Source organism: Macaca thibetana, chromosome 9, assembly GCF_024542745.1.
Source record: "Macaca thibetana thibetana isolate TM-01 chromosome 9, ASM2454274v1, whole genome shotgun sequence".
In the NCBI taxonomy this organism is placed as follows: domain Eukaryota; kingdom Metazoa; phylum Chordata; class Mammalia; order Primates; family Cercopithecidae; genus Macaca; species Macaca thibetana.
Genome location: NC_065586.1, coordinates 30,232,861 through 30,255,109, shown reverse-complemented (window position 1 = coordinate 30,255,109; position 22,249 = coordinate 30,232,861). Strand labels below are relative to the sequence as shown.

At 44.0% G+C, this 22,249-nt stretch overlaps 1 protein-coding gene across 1 annotated transcript in view; it reads left to right on the top strand.

Moving 5' to 3' along the window:
- The first annotated feature begins 5,405 nt into the window (after positions 1 to 5,405).
- Positions 5,406 to 22,249, top strand: part of LOC126963361 (10 kDa heat shock protein, mitochondrial) — a 328,484-nt gene continuing 311,640 nt past the window's right edge. Inside the window, exon 1 of the mRNA XM_050805645.1 lies at positions 5,406 to 5,409. The gene's annotated coding sequence lies outside the window, so the exon portion shown is untranslated. The remainder of the gene's footprint in view (positions 5,410 to 22,249) is intronic.

The window sequence follows — 22,249 nt, the reverse complement described above, 5'->3', positions numbered from 1 at the left end:
TGGCTCACGCCTAAAATCCCAGCATGTTGGGAGGCCGAGGCAGGTGGATCACTTGAGCCCAGGAGTTCAAGACCAGCCTGGCCAATATGGCAAAACTCCATCTCTACTAAAAATACAAAAAATTAGCTGGGCTTTGTGGCACACACCTGTAATCCCAGCTACACAGGACACTGAGGCACAAGAATTGCTTGAACCTGGGAAGTGGAGGTTGTAGTGGGCTGAGATCGCGTCACTGCACTCTTACTGGGGCAACAGAGTGAGACTCTGTCTCAAGAAAAAAAAAAAAGAAATACCACCCTATGAATGGCCACGACTTTGAAGTTAGGTAGGGAAGCCCTGTCAAAGCAAGAGATGGCTAGTGCTTCACCCAGCCAAAGAAGTCAGAGTGGTTCTGGAAACTTCGGTGGTGGTGGGGGGCGGCAGTTTTAGTGGGTTGTGGAGGAAACTTCAGTGGTCATGGTGGCTTTGGTGGCAGCCATGGTGATGGTGAATATGGTGGCAGTGGGGATGGCTATAATGGATTTGGTAATGAGGGAAGCAATTTTGGAGGTGGTGGAAGCTTCATTGATTTTGGCAGTTACAAGAATCAGTCTTCAAATTTTGGACCCATGAAGGGAGGAAACTTTGGAGGCAGAAGCTCTGGCCCCTGTGGTGTTGGAGGCCAATACTTTGCCAAACCATGAAACCAAGGTAGCTGTGGCAGTTCCAGTAACAGCAGTGCCTATGGCAGTGGCAGAAGATTTTAATTATTGCCAGGAAAGAAAGCCTAGCAGGAGAGGAGAGCCAGAGAAGGGACAGGGAAGCTACAGGTTACAACAGATTGTGAACTCAGCCAAGCACCATGGTGGCTGGGTCCAGCTGCTACAAAGAAGACATGGTTTTGACAAATACATGTATGGGCAAAAAACTCCAAGACTGTATTGATGACTAATTGCATAACAGGTTATTTTCAGTTTCTGTTTGGTAGAAAGTGTAAAGCATTCCAACAAATGGTTTTAATGTAGATTTTGGTTTTTGCATCCATGCTGTTGATTGCTAAATTTAATAGTCTGATCATGACCCTGAATAAATGTGTCTTAAAAGAAAAGAAAAGAAAAAAAGAACGGGCTCCCTCCTACCAAGGCTGAAGCATTTGCCAGATCAATAGCTGCATCCTACAGACCAGCATCTGTGTTAATTTGCTCTAATGAAGATACTATCCCTGGCCTAGCAACTGCAGTTTGGGTTTATACTTGGGTGTGTTTGCAGTAGGTCACTGTCATCTGTCATAATCCATTTATGTTATATAGAAGCTAGACAGGTAACGTGAATAACTATGATGAGGACCCCTATTCTGACATTCTCTAAGTCTTTGAGGGTGGCATGGGTAGCCATTCATCTCATGATTTCAACGGCTTCTTTTTTTTATTTTTTATTTATTTATTTATTCATTTTTTTGAGATGGAGTCTCGCTCTGTCGCCCAGGCTGGAGTGCAGTGGCCGGATCTCAGCTCACTGCAAGCTCCGCCTCCTGGGTCTACGCCATTCTCCTGCCTCAGCCTCCCAAGTAGCTGGCACTACAGGCGCCCGCCACCTCGCCCGGCTAGTTTTTTGTATTTTTAGTAGAGACGGGGTTTCACCATGTTAGCCAGGCTGGTCTCAATCTCCTGACCTCGTGATCCACCCGTCTCGGCCTCCCAAAGTGCTGGGATTACAGGCTTGAGCCACCGCACCCGGCCCATTTCAAGGGCTTCTATTTGGCTTTTCCTACTATAATTGCCCTTACTGTAAAAATCAAGAAACAAGTGTGGGGTTTCTATGTGTTAGGTATGTTCATTTCTATCACACATTTGGGAATCCAGGAAATATCCACTGGGTGAGCCCAGGCGCTCAGTGCACCCATTGTGAGATGGACCAGCCTTAGCAAGAGGGAACCTAACTTGTAGCCTGCAACTCTCTGCCATCTCTATGATCCCACAGTGCAAGCATTAGGGGGATAAGGACAGAAATAGCTGGCATCTACTGGCCCAGTCATCCTCTCCACTTGGTTGTTCTCTTCTATGGTGTGTGCTGTTTGGTGGGTATTAACAAGTGATACAAATGTTCTCAGCTGAACGCAGTGGCTCACGCCTGTAATCCTAGCACTTTGGGAGACCGAGGCGGGTGGATCACCTGAGATCAGGAGTTTGAGACCAGCCTGGCTAACATGGTGAAACCCCATCTCTACTAAAAATACAAAAAATTAGCTGGATATGGTGGTTCTCACCTGTAATCCCAACTACTCCGGAGGATGAGGCAGGAAAATTGCTTGAACCCAGGAAGCAGAGGTTGCAGTGAGCTGAGATCGCACCACTGCTCTCCAGCCTGGGCGATAGAGCGAGACTCTGTCTCAAAAAACAAACAAACAAACCAAAGATTCCCACACTTTTTGCTTCTTCCCATACATCCAGCCATATCTCTCCTCTCCAGACCTCTTATTTCCAATATTTCCAACAGCCAGGACTTCACTATCTCCATGTGCCCTACTCTGACATATGTCTAGGACAGCAAGTCTCAGCCCGACTCTGCCCTGTATCCAACAGTCCTTGAAAACATGGGCACACCACTTTCCTTAGTTATCGTTACCCAGGTAAATCCTTTGGGGGAAGATTAGGGAAATGGCTACCCAAAGAAATTGTCGTGGTGCTGCAGAGCCCTTCTTTATGGTGACCCAGACCTTCCTTCAGCCAGTGAGTTTTCAGTTTAAGAGTTACTTCAGCTGGGCAAGGGACATGTGCCTGTTATCCTACCTACTTGGGAGGCTGAGGCAGGAGGAACGCATGAGCTCAGGAGTTCAAATCCAGCCTGGGCAACATAGTAAGATCCAGTCTCATTTATAAAAATAAATAAATAAGAGCCATTTCAAATCTGGAAATAGCAAGGGGCTTTCCACTGTGGTGTCTAATCTCAACCTTCTGCTGACATGTTTTTATATCTCTTTTGTATGTATTGGGTAATACCTTTGAAAGTTTCCATCTCAGGCCGGGCGCGGTGGCTCACGCCTGTAATCCCAGCCCTTTGGGGGGCCGAGACGGGCGGATCACGAGGTCAGGAGATCGAGACCATCCTGACTAACATGGTGAAACGCCATCTCTACTAAAAATACAAAAATTAGCCAGGCGCGGTGGCGGGCGCCTGTAGTCCCAGCTACTCAGGAGGCTGAGGCAGGAGAATGGCGTGAACCCGGGAGGCGGAGCTTGCAGTGAGTGGAGATCGAGCCACTGCACTCCAGCCTGGGCGACAGAGCGAGACTCCGTCTCAAAAAAAAAAAAAAAAAAAAAAAAAGAAAGTTTCCGTCTCTCTTGCCCTTGGACCAGCATGTTCTATTGACCATCTTTACAGGCCACTGGGAATGAGGACCCTCCAGCTGCTTTTCCGGCTCTGCTTCCTGCTATGGCCTTGATGCCCACCTCGTTTTTGTTGCTTAAATGCTTCTATACGGCATCGCCTTTGCTACTGGGAATCCTGGTTCTGGAGCAGTAAGTCTTACCACCTGCCCTGGCCTGTGGAGTCCAGCAGCACTGGTGCTCCCCTAACCCACATTCCTTATCCCCTTGTAAGCAGGGTGTCCTCCAGGGCCTCCCAATGTCAGCTGTTGGTCTTCCTGGTCTTATATAGCAAGTCCATTGCAACAGGCCCCCCTCTCTGAGTCTTCAGATTCCCTCCTCCACAGTGAGGTATGGCAGTTTTAGCATCTCTGCTTCAGCTGGTTGAGGCCGGTCACTTATTCCAAGCCTGCAAACCCATCCCACCAAGACTTGGTCCCTTGGGCCAATGCGATTGTAATGGGAGAATCTCTCCATATTGACAAACACTCCCCTCATTCGGCTTTGCATGGACCCACCCTGATCCTGCACCCTCCAGGTCCTCTCCCAGATACATGACTCTTGTTCCTGCCAGTACTTAGTAAGCTGGTCTTGCAGCTATTTGCAAGAGAAATGTATTTTCTCCTCCCTTAGCAAGGGTAGGACGCTCTCAGTTAGGTCACACTGGGATTTCACCCTGGTGTTTGGTCTAGAGGCCAGGAGGGAAAATGAAGGCAGAGACTTAGGAAGACAAATGTTATCTTACAAGGATATCTGGCTCATTTAAGGTACTCGGTGGTGAAGTATTTGAAGCATCTCTTTAAAACCGAAAACAAGATGATGTCCGTTATCATCACTCCTGTCCATTGTATAACAGGTGTACTATCCTGAGCAGTAAGACAAGTAGGTAAAATGAAAGGAATAAGAAATAGAATAGGGCTGGGTGTAGTGGCTCACAACTGCAATACCAGCACTTTGAGAGGCCAAGGTGGGCAGATCCCTTGAGCCTAGGAGTTTGAAACAACCCTGGGCAACATGGTAAAACACCATCTCTACAAAACCTACAGAAAATTAGCCGGAAGTGGTGGTGTGTGCCTGTATCCCAGCTACTGGGGAGGCTGACGTAGGAGGATCATCTGAGCCCAGGGAAATAGAGGCTGCAGTGAGTCATGATCATGTCACTGCGCTCCAGCCTGGGTGAATAACTAATTTTTTAAAATGTAAATTATTTAATATTTTAAATTTAAAAATTAAAAGAATTAGAATATGAGAAACAAAATTGTCATTTCTCACAGATAATATGATTTTCCATATGCAGAAAATCCAAGACAATAAAAAAAGTAACAGAATTATGATATAAACCAGCCAGATATTTTTTTTTTTTGTTCCCTGAGACAGGGTTTCGCTCTGTCACCCAGGCTGGAGTGCAATGGCACAATCTTCGCTCACTACAACCTCTGCCTCCCAGGTTCAAGTGATTCTCCTGCTTCAGCCTCCTAAGTAGCTGAGATTACAGGGATGCACTACCATGCCCAGCTAACTTTTTTTATCTGTTGTAGAGATGGGGTTTCGCCACATTGCCCAGGCTGGTCTCAAACTCCTGGGCCCAAGTGATCCTCCTGCCTCCCAAAGTGTTGGGATCATAGGTGTGAGCCACTGCACCTAGCCCAGCTAGATTTTTTTTAAGTAAGATGAACATTCAAACATCAAGTCCATGCCTCTACACCAACAACAAAGGATTAGAAAATGTATTTTCAGAGACAACTTTTATAAAAGGACTGTAGAGTAACAAGAACAAATTTTAAAAAATACTTACAAACCCTTTGTGCATAAAGTCATAAAACTTATTGACATCATCAGGATACTTGATATCAAAAGACAATTGAAAGCTGGGAGCAGTGGCTCACACCTGTAATCCTAACACTTTGAGAGGCTGAGGCTAGAGGATCGTTTGAACCCAGGAGTTCGAGACCAGCCTGGGTAATACAGCAAGACCCCTGCCTTTACAAAAATGTTTTAAAGGGTTTGGCCAGGCATTGTGGCTCACATCTGTAATCCCAGCACTTTGGGAGGCCAAGGTTGGGGGATCAAGCATCACTTGAACCAAAGAACTGGGCATAGTGGTGCATGCCTATAGTCTCAGCTACTCAGGAGGTTGAAGTCGGGGGATCGCTTGAGCCCAAGAGTTTGAAGCAGCAGTGAGCTACGATAACACCACTGCACCTCAGCCTGGATGAAAGAATGAGACCCTTTCTCTAAAAATATATGTAAATAAATAAGAAATACATACATTATTAAATATAGTCCTTTGCCTCAAGCTGCTCACAGTTTTTTTTTTTTTCTTTTTTGAGACAGAGTCTCACTCTGTCATCCAGGCTGGAGTGCAGTGGCGTGATCTCGGCTCATTGCAACCTCAGCCTCCTAGTTTCAAGCGATTCTCTTGCCTCAGCCTCCTGAGTAGCTGGGATTACAGGTGCCCACCACCACACCCGGCTCATTTTTGTATTTTTGGTAGAAACGGGGTTTCACCATGTTGGCCAGGCTAGTCTCAAACTCCTGACCTCAGGTGATCCACCTTCCTCAGCCCCCCAAAGTGCTGGGATTACAGGTGTAAGCCACCACACTTGACTGAAACTGCTCACAATTTAGTGAGGGAAGTCAAACATATAAAACATAACCTATAATACAAAATGTATAAGCAAATTATGCCAGGGAAAAAGGGACTAATTATAACTGAGAAGATCAGGGAAGGCCTGTGACATCTGAGAAGAGCCCTGAGGAGACTTTTAAGGTGTTGAGAAGGAAGGGAAGAGCGTTACTGTCCAGGAGGAGGGAACCAGGATCAAAAGCAGAGAGGAGAGAAGGGAGGATCTACAGAGGATGCTGGGAAAATGAGAGAGAGGATATGAGATTCCACCTCCTGCGTCTACCTTACCTCCCACTCCCGTAGAACAGTCTCTGCCTTGAGCAAACAATGATTCACAGTTTTGTGGGGTTTTTTGTTTGTTTGGTTGGTTGGGTTTTTTTTTGTTGTTTTTTGTTTTGTTTTGTTTTTTGTTTTTGGAGACAGTGTCTCTGTCACTGAGGCTGGAATGCAGTGGCACAATCTCAGCTCACTGCAACCTCTGCGTCTGAGGCTCAAACCATCCTCCTGCCTCAGCCTCCCAAGTAGCTGGGATTACAGACATGCACCACCACACTTGGCTAATTTTTGTATTTTTTATAGAGATGGGGTTTCACCATGGCTGGTCTTGAACTCCTGAGCTCAAGTGATCTGCCCGCCTCAGAATCCCAAAGTGCTGGGATTACAGGTATGAGCCACCGTGCAGGGCCATGATTCACACACACACACGAAGAGAACGATCTCTGCTGGATCAAGGGTCTACTCATTTTCTCCAGTGAAATAGAAACAACGTAGCTTGGCCGGGCACGGTGGCTCACGCCTGTAATCCCAGCACTTTGGGATGCTGAGGCAGGTGGATCACTTGAGGTCAGGAGTTCAAGACCAGCCTGGCCAACATAGCAAAACTTCACCTCTACTAAAAATACAAGAAATTAGCCGAGCATGGTGTTGCACACCTGTAATCCCAGCTACTCAGGAGGCTAAGTCAGGAGAATAGCTTGAACCCAGGAGGTGGAGGTTATGGTGAGCCGAGATTGTGCCACTGCACTCCAGCCTGGGCAATAGAGCAAGACTCTGTCTAACAAAAAGGTAAGAAAAAGAAAGAAAAGAAAAGAAAAGAGATAGCTTTGGAGCATAGAGAAAGATGGCTTTGGCTGGGTGCAGTGGTTTATACTGGTAATCTCAGCACTTTGGGAGGCCAAGGCAGGGAGATTGCTTGAGCCCAGGAACTCCAGACCAGCCTGGGCAACATAGTAAGAATTCATCTCTATTAAAAATAATTTAAAATCTTTTTAAGTTAAAAAAAGAAAAGAAAGTTGGCTTTGGTTTGCAACTCTACCATTCACCAATTCTATGCTCTTGGACTGTACCTCATTTTCCTCCTGTGTCAGAGATACCACAGTTATCCCACGGAGTTATTTCAAGATATGAAAAATGTGGGCAAATATACCTTATCCTTATCGCATTTCTGTCAAAGTCTTGATTTTCATCTTTGGGACATAGAATTTCTAGCTTCCTTGAGCTCAGAGAGAAAGTGGCCTCAAGCTCAACCCAGGCATGACAGGTGTGACTTCAGAGAAAAGTCGTTTAACCTCTCTGAGCCTCAGTTTTCTTCACTTTGAGAGCGAGACTGCATCGGGGGCAAGTGAATAGGTTTCATTTCACTTGCCAGCTTCTATTGATTGGCAATGCTTGCCTGGCACCCTGAGCATGGAAGATTTCTGAATCTGCTTTTAGCGTCTGTGGGTGAAAAGGTCCTGACCAGTTAGCGTCTGGTCAGTGTGTTGAGAGCAAGGGCTGCAGCCTTAGCCTTATTCCAAATTCCTGTGAAGCAGAGGCAAAGTGAAACAGCTGGTCGGCCATCCAGACAGTCTAAATGATCAAGGCTGTGATGAATTCCCTGCTCATCTGGCATTTTCTTTAAGTGAACAAGTCACTGTATGAAATAGGCTGATTTTATCCCTAACATGAATATCACAAAAGAGATACGTGTACTTTTAGGAAACGTCCCCTTGTAAGTTCATATCTAAGGTGACATCATGCCAAGGCCTCCTGATGGAGAGGAACATTTTCTGGAGGAAAGTTTTGACCTTTAGAATGGGATCTTCATTTCAAGCAGGCTTTTGGCTTCCAGTCTTAGTAACCAATGCCCATAATAGTTAGATGTGAAACTCTGATTTAGTGTATGAGTCACTGGAGCCCAGGACGGGACTGGGGAATACCCTGTCCACTAGAGGCGGCCAATCTTGCTGAGGGAGGAGGGGTGAATCAGATAACAGCTGCGCTCGAGAATCTTTGAGGTGATATTTCCCCTGCTGTCTCAAGTAACCCAGGGGCTTTTTCCTTCGTTTTTTAAAAAAACAAACAAACAAAAAATAAAAACAATAAAAAAAAGAATCCACCAATACACCAAATGGGATTTCGGAAGCTAATTTTCAGATTGTTACATCTCGAATTCTTTTGAAGGCATCTCTTAGTTGTTCATCTGTTTTAGCTTTTTATCATGGGGATTTCAGAAATACGCAGAAGCAGAGAGAATGGAATGCACTGACAGGTGCTGATCGCTCGGCTTCAGCCATTGTGAATTCACGGACGGTCTCATTTTACCTATACCCCTCTACTTCCTGCACTACATCTCCTGGGTGATTTTGATGTAAATCCCACACATCATAACACTTCATCAGTAAATTCAATGGTTTTTTTGTTTGTTTTTTTCTTTTGAGGAGTCTTGCTTTGTCGCTCAGGCTGTAGTGCAGTGGCACAACCTCAGCTATCAGCTCACCGCAACCTCTGCCTCCCAGGTTCAAGCAATTCTCCTGCCTCACCCTCCCGAATAGCTGGGATTATAGGTGCATGCCACCATGCCCAGCTAATTTTTGTATTTTTGGTAGAGATGAGGATTCACTGTGTTGGTTGCCCAGGCTGGTCTGGAACTCCTGAGCTCAGGTGATCTGCCTGCCTTGGTCTCCCAAAGTGCTGGGAATATAGGTGTGAGCCACTGTGCCTGGCTTCAATTTTTAAATTCATGTTTCACAAGTTAAACAAGCGAAGGCCAAGCAAGTTGGCTTTGCAAACATTTATAACCCATCTGCTATTATTCCACTTTTACAGAACTTAACTTGTCCTGGCTCACCCAAGTAGTGACAGAGCCAGGACCTAAGCCTAGGCGGTGTAGCTCACACCAGCAGATAAAGTGTCTACACATGATACCCTTGTCAAATTGCAATATGAAATACTGAATGTAGGAGGTTACTGGTAACTTGCATAATAGGCTCAACAAATATTTTATCAAGCACTAGCCATGTTCACAATAACCACTTACACATAAATGGTGTTTTGCAATGTACAAAACCCCTTTAAACTTCCTAATAGCCCTCTAAGAGTTATTATTGTGCATACTTTATAAAGAAAGAAACTAAAGTTATGAACAGCCAACTACATTTCTCAGACATTTGCCAATAAGGGGAAAGTTTCAAACTCTTACTTTAAGATCAATGTTCCTTTTAATATAGGCTATAGAAATTGCAATACACAAAGAAGGTAAAGTAAAAAGCACCATGTAAGTGTAAGTTATTGTGTGTCTCTCTATCAAAAAAAGTGAGCAGTTTTTCATTAAGAAGAGTAAATAGTGTATCAACTGAACTCCCTGCAAATGACTGTGGGTATCTAAAGGGCTCTTGTATGGATGACTGTAGCAGCATTTCATACTTTGGTAATAAACTTAAGGTCTGAGAAGGTGAGCTGTGCTCTAGAGAAAATGAGAGATTCAGCTGGGCGCAGTGGCTCACGTCTGTAATTCCAGCACTTTGGGAGGTCAAGGCGGGTGGATTAGTTGGGTTCAGGAGTTCGAGACCAGCTTGGCCAATATGGTGAAACCCCATCTCTACTAAAAATACAAATATTAGCCCGGCATGGTGGCATGGGCTTCTAATCCCAGCTGCTTGGGAGACTGAGGCAGGAGAATTGCTGGAAACTGGGAGGCAGAGGTTGCAGTGAGCCGAGATTGAGCCACTGCACTCTAGCCTGGGCAACAGAGTGAGACTTTGTCTCAAAAAAAAAAAAAAAAAGAGAGAGAGAGAGAAAATAAGACATCCCACAGGAAACTCTGAATTACTAAAGCCACTTATCTTAGACTGACCCTGTCCACCCCATGCAAGAGGAAAGGGTCTGTTTGGATATTTGAAATCTGATACAAAGTCAGATAGAAAAAGTCTGTCTGAGGAGTAGCCTTACAGAAACATACAAGCCATGAAATTACATTTCCTACAGTTTTAAGGAAAGCATTCTCCGGAGCTTGTTTCCTCACTCTGTCTTCCACAAATCCACTGGTGCCAGGAAAATGAGAGGGGAATGTGCTGTCCGTTCCTGGCATCTTCACTCCTGCAAACTCTGAAAAGTCACCCATCGTATTACTTGAATCTTATGTTTTGAGGCCTCTTAATCAAAATATTGAAGTCAGCCTATAAATTAAACACTCTTTCTGCACGCTGAAAAACAATGTGTGTGTTAATTTTTTTTTATCAATGGAAAAAAGGTGTTTATTTATGCTAATGAAAAGATGTTTCCTTGAATTCCTTCTGCATGTTCTTTTTTTGTTTTTTGAGATGGAGTCTCACTTACTCTGTCACCCAGGCTGGAGTGCAGGGGCACGATCTTGGCTCCCTACAACCTCCGCCTCCTGGATTCAAGCGATTCTCCTTCCCCAGTCTCCTGAGTAGCCCCTGGGATTATAGGCACCCACCACCATCCCCAGCATTCTTTTGCATGTTCTTCAAATACATTTCTTTTTTTTTTTTTTTTTTTTTTTTTTTTGAGACGGAGTCTGGCTCTGTCCCCAGGCTGGAGTGCAGTGGCCTGATCTCAGCTCACTGCAAGCTCCGCCTCCCGGGTTTACGCCATTCTCCTGCCTCAGCCTCCGGAGTAGCTGGGACCACAGGCACCCGCCACCTCGCCCGGCTAGTTTTTTGTATTTTTTAGTAGAGACGGGGTTTCACCGTGTTAGCCAGGATGGTCTCGATCTCCTGACCTTGTGATCCGCCCGTCTCGGCCTCCCAAAGTGCTGGGATTACAGGCTTGAGCCACCGCGCCCGGCTCTTCAAATACATTTCTAAACAATTAAATATCTATTGCAAACACATTTTAAAGTAATTTATGGTTTAGGATATTCTAATGAATGACTTCCTATATTGTAGATTTAACCTAAGTGAGTTATTTAAAAAGTCATAATTAGGCCAGCACAGTGGCTCATGTCTATAATCCCAACATGTTGCGAGGCCAAGGCAAGGGGATTGCTTCAGCCCAGGAGTTCAAGACCAGCCTGGGCAACATAACAAGACTCCATTTCCACAAAAAGTAAAACAATTTAGCCAGGCGTGGTGGCTGACACCTGTAATCCCAGCTACTTGGGAGGCTGAAGCAGGAGGATTGCTTGACCACGGAGGTCAAGGCTGCAGTGAGCCATGACTGTGCCACTGCACTCCAACCTGTGTGACAGAGCCAGACCCTGTCTCAAAATATAAAATAAATAAATAAATAAGGCCAATAAATAAGGCTGGGTGCGGTGGCTCACACCTGTAATCCCAGCACTTTGGCAGACCTCAGGTGCATCACCTGAGGTCAGGAGTTTGAGACCAGCCTGGCCAACATGGTGAAACCCTGTCTCTACTAAAAATACAAAAATTAGCCAGACGTGGTGGTGCATGGCTGTAGTCCCAGCGACTTGGGAGGCTGAGGCAGGAGAATTGCTTGAACCTGGGAGGCGGAGGTTGCAGTGAGTCAAGATCATGCCACTGCATTCCAGCTTGGGCAACAGAGCGAGACTCTGTCTCAAAAATAAATAAATACGTATAAAAAGTCATAATTATTTTTTAATAAATGCTAAATACCCAGTCAGCTTTCCAAATCACGGATCTTTGCCAAATTGTAATTTTTAATAGTTTTAGCTTTTTCTTACAGACAAGCCAGAAAAATCCACTTACTCATAAATACTTTTTAAACTACAATAAAATTATCAATTCAGAAAGGCAGATGCGATGCATTTTTCCTTCTGGAAGGAACCAATGAAGTTAAAATGTTTGTCTTTTATTCTAGAGGCCTAGGAACACTGTGGGGTAGGTTGAGAAAAATTAAAGCAGCGAGGCATCATGGGAAAGTCTACAAAGGGTAATGAACTTTGTTTATGCATGGCATGACCTGTTCCCGTCATTGATTCTTACTTCCAACCCTTAGAGGGTCACTCTGCTGTGTCCTTAAAACAGAATGTGAAAGCAATCCTCCTCCCAGAAAACTAACAGCCTAAAGTCAGTTTTTTTTCTTTTTCTTTCTTTCTTTCTTTTTTTTTTGTTGTTGTTCTAAAAAAAAAAAAAATCTAACCAGACTTTTTTTCTCACCTGAGCTTAGTAAACAATTGCTTGCTGCAAGACTCTGGTTCACCTGAGCTATAGAATCAGCCAAGGACAGACCTCATGTCTGGTGGATCTTAAGGGCCAATGAGTATTTAATGAGAATTTGGAGCTTAGATTCTACCCTAAAGTTTAGATGATGCTGACCACGAATTTATTTTAAAGTACACTCTTAAGTGATGGTCTAAGTCTTATTTGTTTTGAAGAGCAAGCTGTAATGACTAAACAAAAACATGTATACTAGAAACATTTCTGCTTCCAAGGAACCAGAATATAATTTCCAACCACATTTCCTAAACCCCCAAACAAGGAAATGAATGCATGATCTGGAGAGAGTGCACCCTCTATAGCATTGATAACTAATTTTTGTTTTTTATTCTTTTTTTTTTTTTTTTTTAAGACAGGGTCTGGCTTCACCCAGGCTGGAGCGACTCAGTGCAGCCTCAACCTCCCGGGCTAAAGCGATTCTCCGACTTCAGCCTCCAGAATAGCTGGGACTACAGGCGCCCACCACCATTCCTGGCTAATTTTTGCATTTTTTGTAGAGTCAAGGTTTCACTATTTTTCCCAGGCTTGTCTTGAATGCCTAGGCTCAAGTAATCCTCCTGCCTTGGCCTCTCAAAGTTCTAGAATTACAGGTGTGAGCCACCACGCCCAGCAATAACTACTTTTTAGTAAGGTCAGGCATATTCTAAGTGTTTCACACGTATCACCTCATTTAATCCTCATGACAAGTCCTTGAGGCAGCTGTATTATCATCTTCATCTTACAGATGCGTAAAATCAAAGCACAGAGAGACTCCCCAAGCCACAGAGCCATGAGTGCTGCAGTGGGGATTCAAACCCAGGCTGTCCATTTCAGAGTCTGTGCTGTGAAATGCTTTTCTGCAACACCCAGTCCAATTGAGTACTTTCTCCACACAGTTCCCTGCTGAGCATGTAAAATGCATTATCTCATGGAATTCCCTCAGCCGTCCTATGAATTGGCACCATCGTCCCCATTTTACCTGTGAGATTTTGATGAACTACATTTGTTTAATCAGCTGAATCAACCTTTGAAACCATGTTTATCCCACTCAAAACCCAGCTGTTAACCAAAGTACAAACAATACACACTGGCCTTTGTGTACTTCTCGGATTCAGGCAGCCCAACACCATATGCAGAGATGACAATTGACATATTTTCCAGTCTGTGCTTAAAAACAAGAACAAGAACAGAAAGTACATGAGGAACTATAGGAATATGAAACTCTTACTTTTTCATAGCTATTAACAAGGATTCTGGGCTACAGATTAAATTATTAGGATTAATTATTTGCTGAATCAAGTGTGTGTTCAGCACAGCTTAGCATAAGGAGTAATCATTTACTGGTAAAGTGTAGATAAACAGCATATTCTACATAGCATAGTGCAGTGGTTCTCAGCCTTATACCAGATGCTTCCCTGACTATCCTGAAATGAAACTGATAGAAAATAAAATTTAAACACATATCAATTTTTTTTTTTTGAGATGGAGTCTCACTCTGTCACCCAGGCTGGAGTGCAATGTCGTGATCTTGGCTCACTGCAACCTCTGCCTCCCGAGTTCAAGTGATTCTCCTGCCTCAGCCTCCTGAGTAGCTGGGATTACAGGTGCCCACCACCACACCTGGCTAATTTTTGTACTTTTAGTAGAGACAGGCTTTCACCATGTTGGCCAGGCTGATCTTAAATTCCTGACCTCAAGTGATCTGCCTGCCTCAGTCTCCCAAAGTGCTGGGATTACAGGCATGAGCCACCGCACCCGGCCTGTTTTGTTTTTAGAGACAGGGTTTTGCTATGTTGCCCAGGCTAGTCTGGAACTCCTGGGCTCAAGCAATCCTCTCACTTCAACCTCCCAAGTACCTGGTAATGACATAATGGTTAACTCTAGGAGGGGGAAAAAGCCTAGTGTACTACATGACCTAGCTCTAAATAGCATAACAATCATGTAAACACTGAACATTAATCTAACTGAAGTTATATTTTGATTACTTTTTCATTCTTTTTCTTTTTGTTTTGTTTTGTTTTTCTGAGACGGGGATCTCACTCTGTTGCCCAGGCTGGAGTGCAGTGGTGTGATCACAGCTTACTGCAGCCTTGAACTCCTGGGCTCAAACAATCCTCCAGTCTCAGTCTCCCAAGTAGCTGGGACTGCAGGCACATACCACCATGCCTGGCTAATTTGTTTTTGTATTTGCTGTAGAGTTGGGGTCTTGCTATGTTGCCCAGGCTGGTCTCAAACTCCTGGCCTCAAGTGATCCTCCTGCTTCGGCCTCCCAGAAATGCTGGGATTTACAGCATGAGCCACTGTACCTGGCCTGAAGTTTATGTTGGAAGGAGATGAGAAGTGTCTACGTAATTTATGTTGGAAGGAGATGAGAAGTGTCTACACATGTGGTGGGGGCTGATATTGTAAAAGAGAACTAAACTTTCATCTTTCATATACAGAAATTCATAGATAAAGCCTAAAACAGAAAAATAAAGAGATGGAAATATAACCATGTTATTTAGTGATAAGGCAAATGTTACCCAAAGAATCAGTTAAAGTTGTTGAAAGTAGTTTCCCCTCGTGTGCAGAAAATGACAAAGGGGGTGGTCTAGGGAACTGTTGTTTTTTGTTAGAACCCATAAAGAATGATTTCATTTTTTTTTTCTTGCTTCCAGTGGGGCTAGGAGATTGAAGTCTTTAACTATGGAATATGTGAGCAACTGATGCAAGGTCACTGTGGCTGGAGCGGGTGAGCAATGAGGGAAAGTCCAAAGCGTGAGCCTGGACAGACAGGCAGGGACTTGGAGGGCCTTGTCAGTTACATCATCCTGGGACCTTATCTTAGGAGCCCTGGGAAGCCTCCAAAACCTTTTCTGTGGGAGAATGTCTCAGATTAACGTTTAAGAAGAACACTGTCTAGGGTGCTGAGAACATGTGTTGAGCGAGACAAGAGGACAGGATGAAGAAGAAGCAGTTGTCCGGGATGGTGGTCGATTGTCTTCCTTACAGCCCTGGGGGATGATTACGAGTTACTGACGAGGTTTATGAAACCTACAACGAGAAGCACAGATCTGAGAACAAAAGGCATGAAGCTGTTCGGTTTTTGCAGCAAGGAATTTGAGTTGTCTGAAAGTCATTTAGGTGAAGATGTCAGGTGGGCAGCTTGTGGAAACACGAACATAAAGATAAAAATAATAGACACTGGGACTCCAAAATAGGAGTGGGTAGGAGGGGGCTGAGAGTTGAAAACTTTCCTATTGGGTACAAAGTTCAATATTTGGGTGATAGGGGGCCGGGTGCGGTGGCTCACGCCTGTAATCCCAGCACTTTGGAAGGCTGACATGGGTGGATCACAAGGTCAGGAGTTTGAGACCAGCCTGGTTAACATGGTTAACATGGTGAAACTCTGTCTCTACCAAAAACACAAAACTTAGCCATGAACGGTGGCATGTGCCTGCAATCCCAGCTACTTGGGAGGCTGAGGCAGGAGAATCTCTTGAACCCAGGAGGCGGAGGTTGCAGTGAGCTGAGATCACACCACTGCACTCCAGCCTGGGCAACAGAACAAGACTCCGTCTCAAAAAAAAAATTGGGGTGATCAGTACCCTGGAAGCCCAATCTTCACTGTTATTCACATGATATACCCTTGCAACAACATGTATGTGTGTCCTCTGAATCTAAAAAAGAAAAAAAAAAAAAGAATTACAGGACATGGGCTTAGCAGGAAGAACTGGCCAAGACGTGTAAAAGAGTCATAACTATGTAGACTGTTAGCCATGATTGTCACATGTAGCATGTAACATGTAAATTGATAGGCATGATTAGCATGTAGATGGAAAGCCCCAGAATAGGTGAGATGGCTTAGGAAGAGAACCAAGAGTGAAAATACATTGGACTGAGTCTTGTGAAAACTCTGCAAAGAAAAGAAAGAAGCTCGAGCAAGGTAGGAGAGAACCAGTGGAGTGTGTGAGGCAGCTGGGTGAAGAGCCACGTGGCTGTACCTTCACTTTAATTCAGATATTCAGATGGAAATGGCTCTGGAAGGAGTTTGGCTGCATAGAGCTGCAGCAGTAGGGACTACTAATGGAGAAGACAGTGTCCCCAGGGTGTGCCACCAGAGTGTGATGCTCGTCACAAAGGCTGATGAAGCAAAGGGGTGCAAAGCAAGTGTTCACAGAATCAGAAGATAAAAGAGAAACTGAGAAAAACGAACCTATTGCAACAAACAAGAAATTCACTAAATTTCTGGGAGTTTTGAGACCTACCTTCCCCGCCAGAAAAACAGTTAGAACTAATGGCTTTATAAGAAATTGTTTGATGCATAAAGATGAGGGAGTGTGATTTCTTTCACTTTTTATCATTCATTTGAGCGAATTGATGCAAATTCTCAAATGGCTTAGCCTTAGCCACTGAGACGTGACGTTTCTGGGTGGTGCGTCCTATCCGTGGTGGTCTCAGGCTGTGTGGTCAGAAGCCCGGTTCCGCCACGACTGCTTATCACACTCTGAGCCTGAGGTCTTTCCAGCTGCTAAAACCACTTCCTAAGTACAAGAAATGAGATGTTTTTCTACTTAGGCAAAATGCGAAATTATAAACACAAGCCCTCTTGAAAGGGTAGCTGGGTAAAGTTATGCCAAATTGGAATGCCTACTTTAAAAGTCTAAAAATAATAACATCTTTGTTAAAAGAGTCTTATCAATTGCTATTTTTCTCTACAGAGTGTCTTAGTAAAACATTAAGAAACATGATGAGAAGGTAGTAAACTTTTTACTTTAGGGGAAAAAAAGTCAATGAACTTAAGTGTGGACAAATTTTCTGTCTTTGGAAGAAGCATCTGGGTATATTCTGCATATATTCTGCATGTTGCTTTATTTCTACTGATGCTAAATAAATGTGAAAAGCCTCAAAAAAACACTTAATGCCAATGAATGCCACCTCCTAGGAGTCACAATAGAGTATTAGAAAAATCACAGAAGAGGCTGGGCACAATGGTTCAAGCCTATAATCGCAGCAATGTGAGAAGCTGAGTGGAAGGATCATGTGAGCTCAGGAGTTTGAGACCATCCTGGGCAACATAGTGAGCCCCTGACTCTACAAAAAATCAAAAACTGAGGCTGGAGGATCGCTTGAGTCCAGGAGGCTGAAGTTGCAATGAACCGTGATCGTGCCACTGCACTCTTGCTGGGTGACAGGAGAGAGACCCTGTCTCAAAAAAATTAAAAATAAAAATCACAGAAGAGGGTTTCACTACATAGGCTATGGTTTATACGGTTACCTGCTGCCAAAAAAAGGGAAATAGTGACTTTTTTTACTTTTCCTGTCCCCAAACAATACTTGTGAAACAATGCTTTAGAAAAAAATAATTGATAGGAATTTATTTTTCTCTTTTCATCTATTTCTTTACTTCTTCATTTGTATCACTGTATTTTGATTGCTTGAGAATTTAGGCTAAGAGCCTGAGTCAATCATATCTAAAGTTCAGCTCCCCAAGAAAATACATAGATTTTGGTTACAGTCTTGGTTGCAAACAATAAAAACTGACTCCAGCAAACTTATGCAAATAAGCAATTTATTGGAAACATATGGAATGACTCAGGGCATCAGAAAACAGGTAGCAAGCAAACGAGGCCGGGCAGCTGAGCGCACTACAGGGGCCGGCTGGTGAGAATGTGGCCATGGGCCTTAGCTGCAGGTCCTGAATGCTTTCCACCTTTAACTGGTGGTCTTTGCCTCTTAACCCCATCCTGACACCATGAGTAATCTCTAACCACCCTGAATCTCTGCCCTCAAGATTTAAAGTTCTTGGTGAGAACATCGAATCGGCCCAGCCTTGGTCAATAGCTCATACTATGGACTCCAGAGAGAGAGAAAACAAAATACTCTTGCCTCTTTGGGATCTGTAGAGGAAGACAGGACCCTGTTGCCATAAAGACTCACAGAATTGGGCATTCCCCAACACCAGAAAGGGAGTTCCAATGCTAGCCAGACAAAAAAAAAAAAAAAAAAAAAAAGACATAAGATCACCATAGCAGTGTTTTTCAAACTTTTTGACTGTAAATCCGAGTAAGAAATACATTTTACAGCAAACACCAACACACACACACGCTCATACAAATAAGTGTCACATGATGATACTTACCATGACTAGTCAGACCCACCACCTCCTGTCCTGTGGGTGGTGGATGAAAAACACTGGGGGTGCTTGACACATAGACTGCAATGCCAATAACATCCCCAGAGTGTTCAGTGTGTACAACCTGCGCAACCATACCTAGCAGCCCTGTGTGCCGTGCACTTAATTCTATTTTCTTCTAAATTTTTTGCAAATGCTCATTACAAACCACTAACTTGACTTTGTAACCCCCAATAGATCTCAACCTCAATTTGAAAGATACTGCATTACACTATGCTCAAGGTAATGGGTTAGAAGTAACTGAACCCCTTTAGAAGTCCATTTCTAGTCTAAGAGGTTCTCTGACAATTCCAGGCTGCAGTTGATCCAGAAGAAAGCCTATTCTGAACTTTCACCTCTCACAGGGGCCTCCCATTTCTCATCTGGGGCTTTTGTAATCCATTTGCTTCCCATTTGGCCACGTAATTAACTCTACGTGGGGAAGATAATCAGGGCATGCTTCCTTCCTTCCTTCCTTCCCTCCTTTCCTTGCTTCCTCCCTCCCTCCCTTCCCTCCTTCCTTTCCTTTCCTTCCTTCCCTCTCTGTCTTCCTCCCTCCCTTTCTTCCCTCCTTCTTTCTTTCCTTTCCTTCCTTCCCTCTCTCTCTCCCTTCCCTCCTTCTTTCTTTCCTTTCCTTCCTTCCCTCTCTCTCCCTCCCTTCCTTCCCACCCTCCTTTCCCTCCTTCCCTCACTCCATTCTTTCCCTACCTCCTCCCTCTCTTCTCTCTCTCCTTGCCTTCCTTCCCTCTTTCCCTTGCTTCCTCCCTTCCTCCCTTCCCTCCTTCTTTATTTTCTGTCTTTCAGTCCCTCCCTCCATTTCTTCTCTCCTTCTTTCTTTACTTTCATTCCTTGCCTCCCTCTGTGCCTACCTTCCTTCTTTCCCTCCTTCCCTCCCTCCCTTCTTTCCCTACCTCCTCCCTCTCTTCCCTCCCTCCCTCCCTTCCTTCCATCCTCCTTTCTTTTCCTTCCTTCCCTCCCTCCTTCTTCTCTTCCCTCCCTCTCTCCCCCCGCTTCCTTCCTTCCTTCTTTTGTTCTCTCTTCCTTTCTTGTTTCCTTTATTTAATAAATGAATTGAGTCTTTAATATCATGAAGCTTTCTCAAGCAACAATATCTGTTGAAAGTATTTTTATTAACTTAAAATGCATTGCAAGTGCATATTCTTATTCTTTTATGAGGAGGAGCAAAAAGACAGCTTTCATAAATAGGGAAATAAAAAGGCCCAGTTTTTTGTTTTTTTTTTTTAAGCCAACCTTGGTCTTAACCTATCTGAACCACATACATTAGGCCCTATACAAAGCCTGGGTGACAGAGTGAGACTCCATCTCAAAAAAAAAAAAAAGAAAAAAGAATGACCCTCAGCTCCATCCAAGTTGCTGCAAAAGACATTACTTTGTTCCTTTTTGTGGCTAAGTAGTATTCCGTGGTGTACATATACCACATTTTCTTTATCCACTCGTTGGTTAATGGGCACTTAGGTTGGTTCCACATCTTCGAAATTGTGAACTGTGCTGTTCAAAACATGCATGTGTGTGCGTCTTTTTCATATAATGCCTTCTTTTCCTTTGGGTAGATACCCAGTAATGGTATTGCTGGATCGAATAGTGGTTCTACTCTGAGTTCTTTGAGGACTCTCCATACTGTTTTCCATAGTGGTTGTACTAATTTACATTTTCATGGCTGAATACTCTTAATTCCATTTTACAGGTGAGGAATCTGAGATTCAAGGGGTTAAAATCACACTGTAGTAGGTCCTGGATCTGAATTTGTCCAATTCGAAAGTTTGTGACTCTGTTCTGTATCAAACTGACTTCCAATTGCCTCATTTCCTTCAAATCCATCCAGAGTTCTGTTTTTCAAGAATTCTGTACTTGTGCATCAGAGTGTCCTAGACAAGGAGGTAGCTTGGCCTGCTGCTCTCTGGGCATGCAATGACAGGCATTGCACCAAAGTTGCCTGGATGATGGTGTTTGTCTCACATTCTCTGGCCAAATGGGCCTCCGTGGAAGCATTTTGTTAAATTTTTAGGACAAATCCACTAGGCTGAAAGTTTTATGGTGTCCCTATTACTTATCAATATATCTTAAACTTCTTATATCTCACTTTCAAAAATACCTGTAACTTGAATTCATCCATCCTCATCCTCCCATTCTGTACTATAATGTAATAAGCTTTTCTTCAGTTTCTTTTGAGCCATGTTGTAGTAGAAATAGGGCTGGGGCCAGGCACAGTGGCTCACACCTGTCATCTCAATACTTGGGGAGGCCAAGGCATGTGAATTGCTTGAGCCCAGGAGTTCGAGACCAGCCTGGGCAACTTAGTGAGACCCCATCTCTACAAAAAGAAAGAAAAGAAAGTAATAGGGCTGAGCCAGCTGTCAGAACCACCCGTGCTCTTGCTCTGTTTTTGACTCTTAGGGTCCTGGATCTTTTAGGCCATCAGCTTAACTTCTTGAGTAAGGCTGTCTCTACAGTTGTGAGTTAACAGCCTTCTACTAAATCCTCTCAGAAGTCTCTCTCTGCTTTGAAATTCAGTGACTCTTTTACCTCATAGCATATTCTCAGTTCAGTGCTCAGGGTTTTATAGCCATAAGACTCGATAAAAGGTGCTAAACTATTCTAGTTAGTTCTAAATTGCTATGAGTTCTAAAAAGCTCATTAAAAGTGCAGCAGTTTAGAATTAGCACTGTTTTTTCAGATTAAGATCTCTCATTTCTCCAAAGCCTTAGGTGTTAATACGGTCGTGTTTTGAGATTGGCAGGGAAAGCAAGGGAAGGCGGGGAAGGAAGTGGTTAGGGTAAGGTGCTTGGAGTACGTTCAAACAGCTCGACAGTGGCCAGTGCAGGTTGGGGAAATTTCTCTCTCTGGCCCTGCAAACAGAACTGCATGCTAGAGTGATTCCCCTGCACACTCACTACAAAGTGCCCACTCGCTAGAACCCAGTTGTGGTCTTGGATTGACCAAATGATTTATATCAGGTGGCCAGAGAGCTGAGGTCTCACGCTCTCTTTTTTCTTTTTTCTTTTTTGAGAGGAAGTCTTGCTCCGTCGCCCAGGCTGGAGTGCAGTGGTGCAATCTCAGCTCACTGCAACCTCTGCCTCCTGGGTTCAAGCCATTCTCCTGCCTCAACCTCCTGAGTAGCTGGGATTACAGGCACCTGCCACCATGCCCGGTTAATTTTTGTATTTTAGTAGAGATGGGGTTTCACTATGTAGGTCAAGCTGGTCTCAAACTCCTGATCTCAAATGATCCGACAGCCTCAGCCTCCCAAAGTGCTGGGATTACAGGTGTGAGCCACTGTGCCTGGCCACACCCCCTTTTTTCTATTTGAAATGGAATCTTAGCTTTTCAAGCAGTAAAACTTTGAACAAACTGTGGAACAAAATCCAGAAGCCCATCTTATAAACTTACAACTTTCAACTATGCAAACAAATCAGTCTCTCCAAGCAAGAGTGTGATGTGCTTGCATTCTTAGTATAGCAGAGCTTGAGCATCTTCCTCTACGCAGAGTCCAGGGCTTCACTATTTCAGGGACCTTTTTATATACTTTAGCTAATCGAGCAAAACTCTTCCCAAGGTTTGCCAACGTCTTAGTCTGTTTGGGTTGCAATAACAAGATACTATAGATCTGGCAGCTTATAAACAACAAGCATTTATTTCTCACAGTTTTGGAGGCTGGGAGGTCCAAGATCAAGGTCCCAGTAGATTCAGTGTCTGGTGAGGG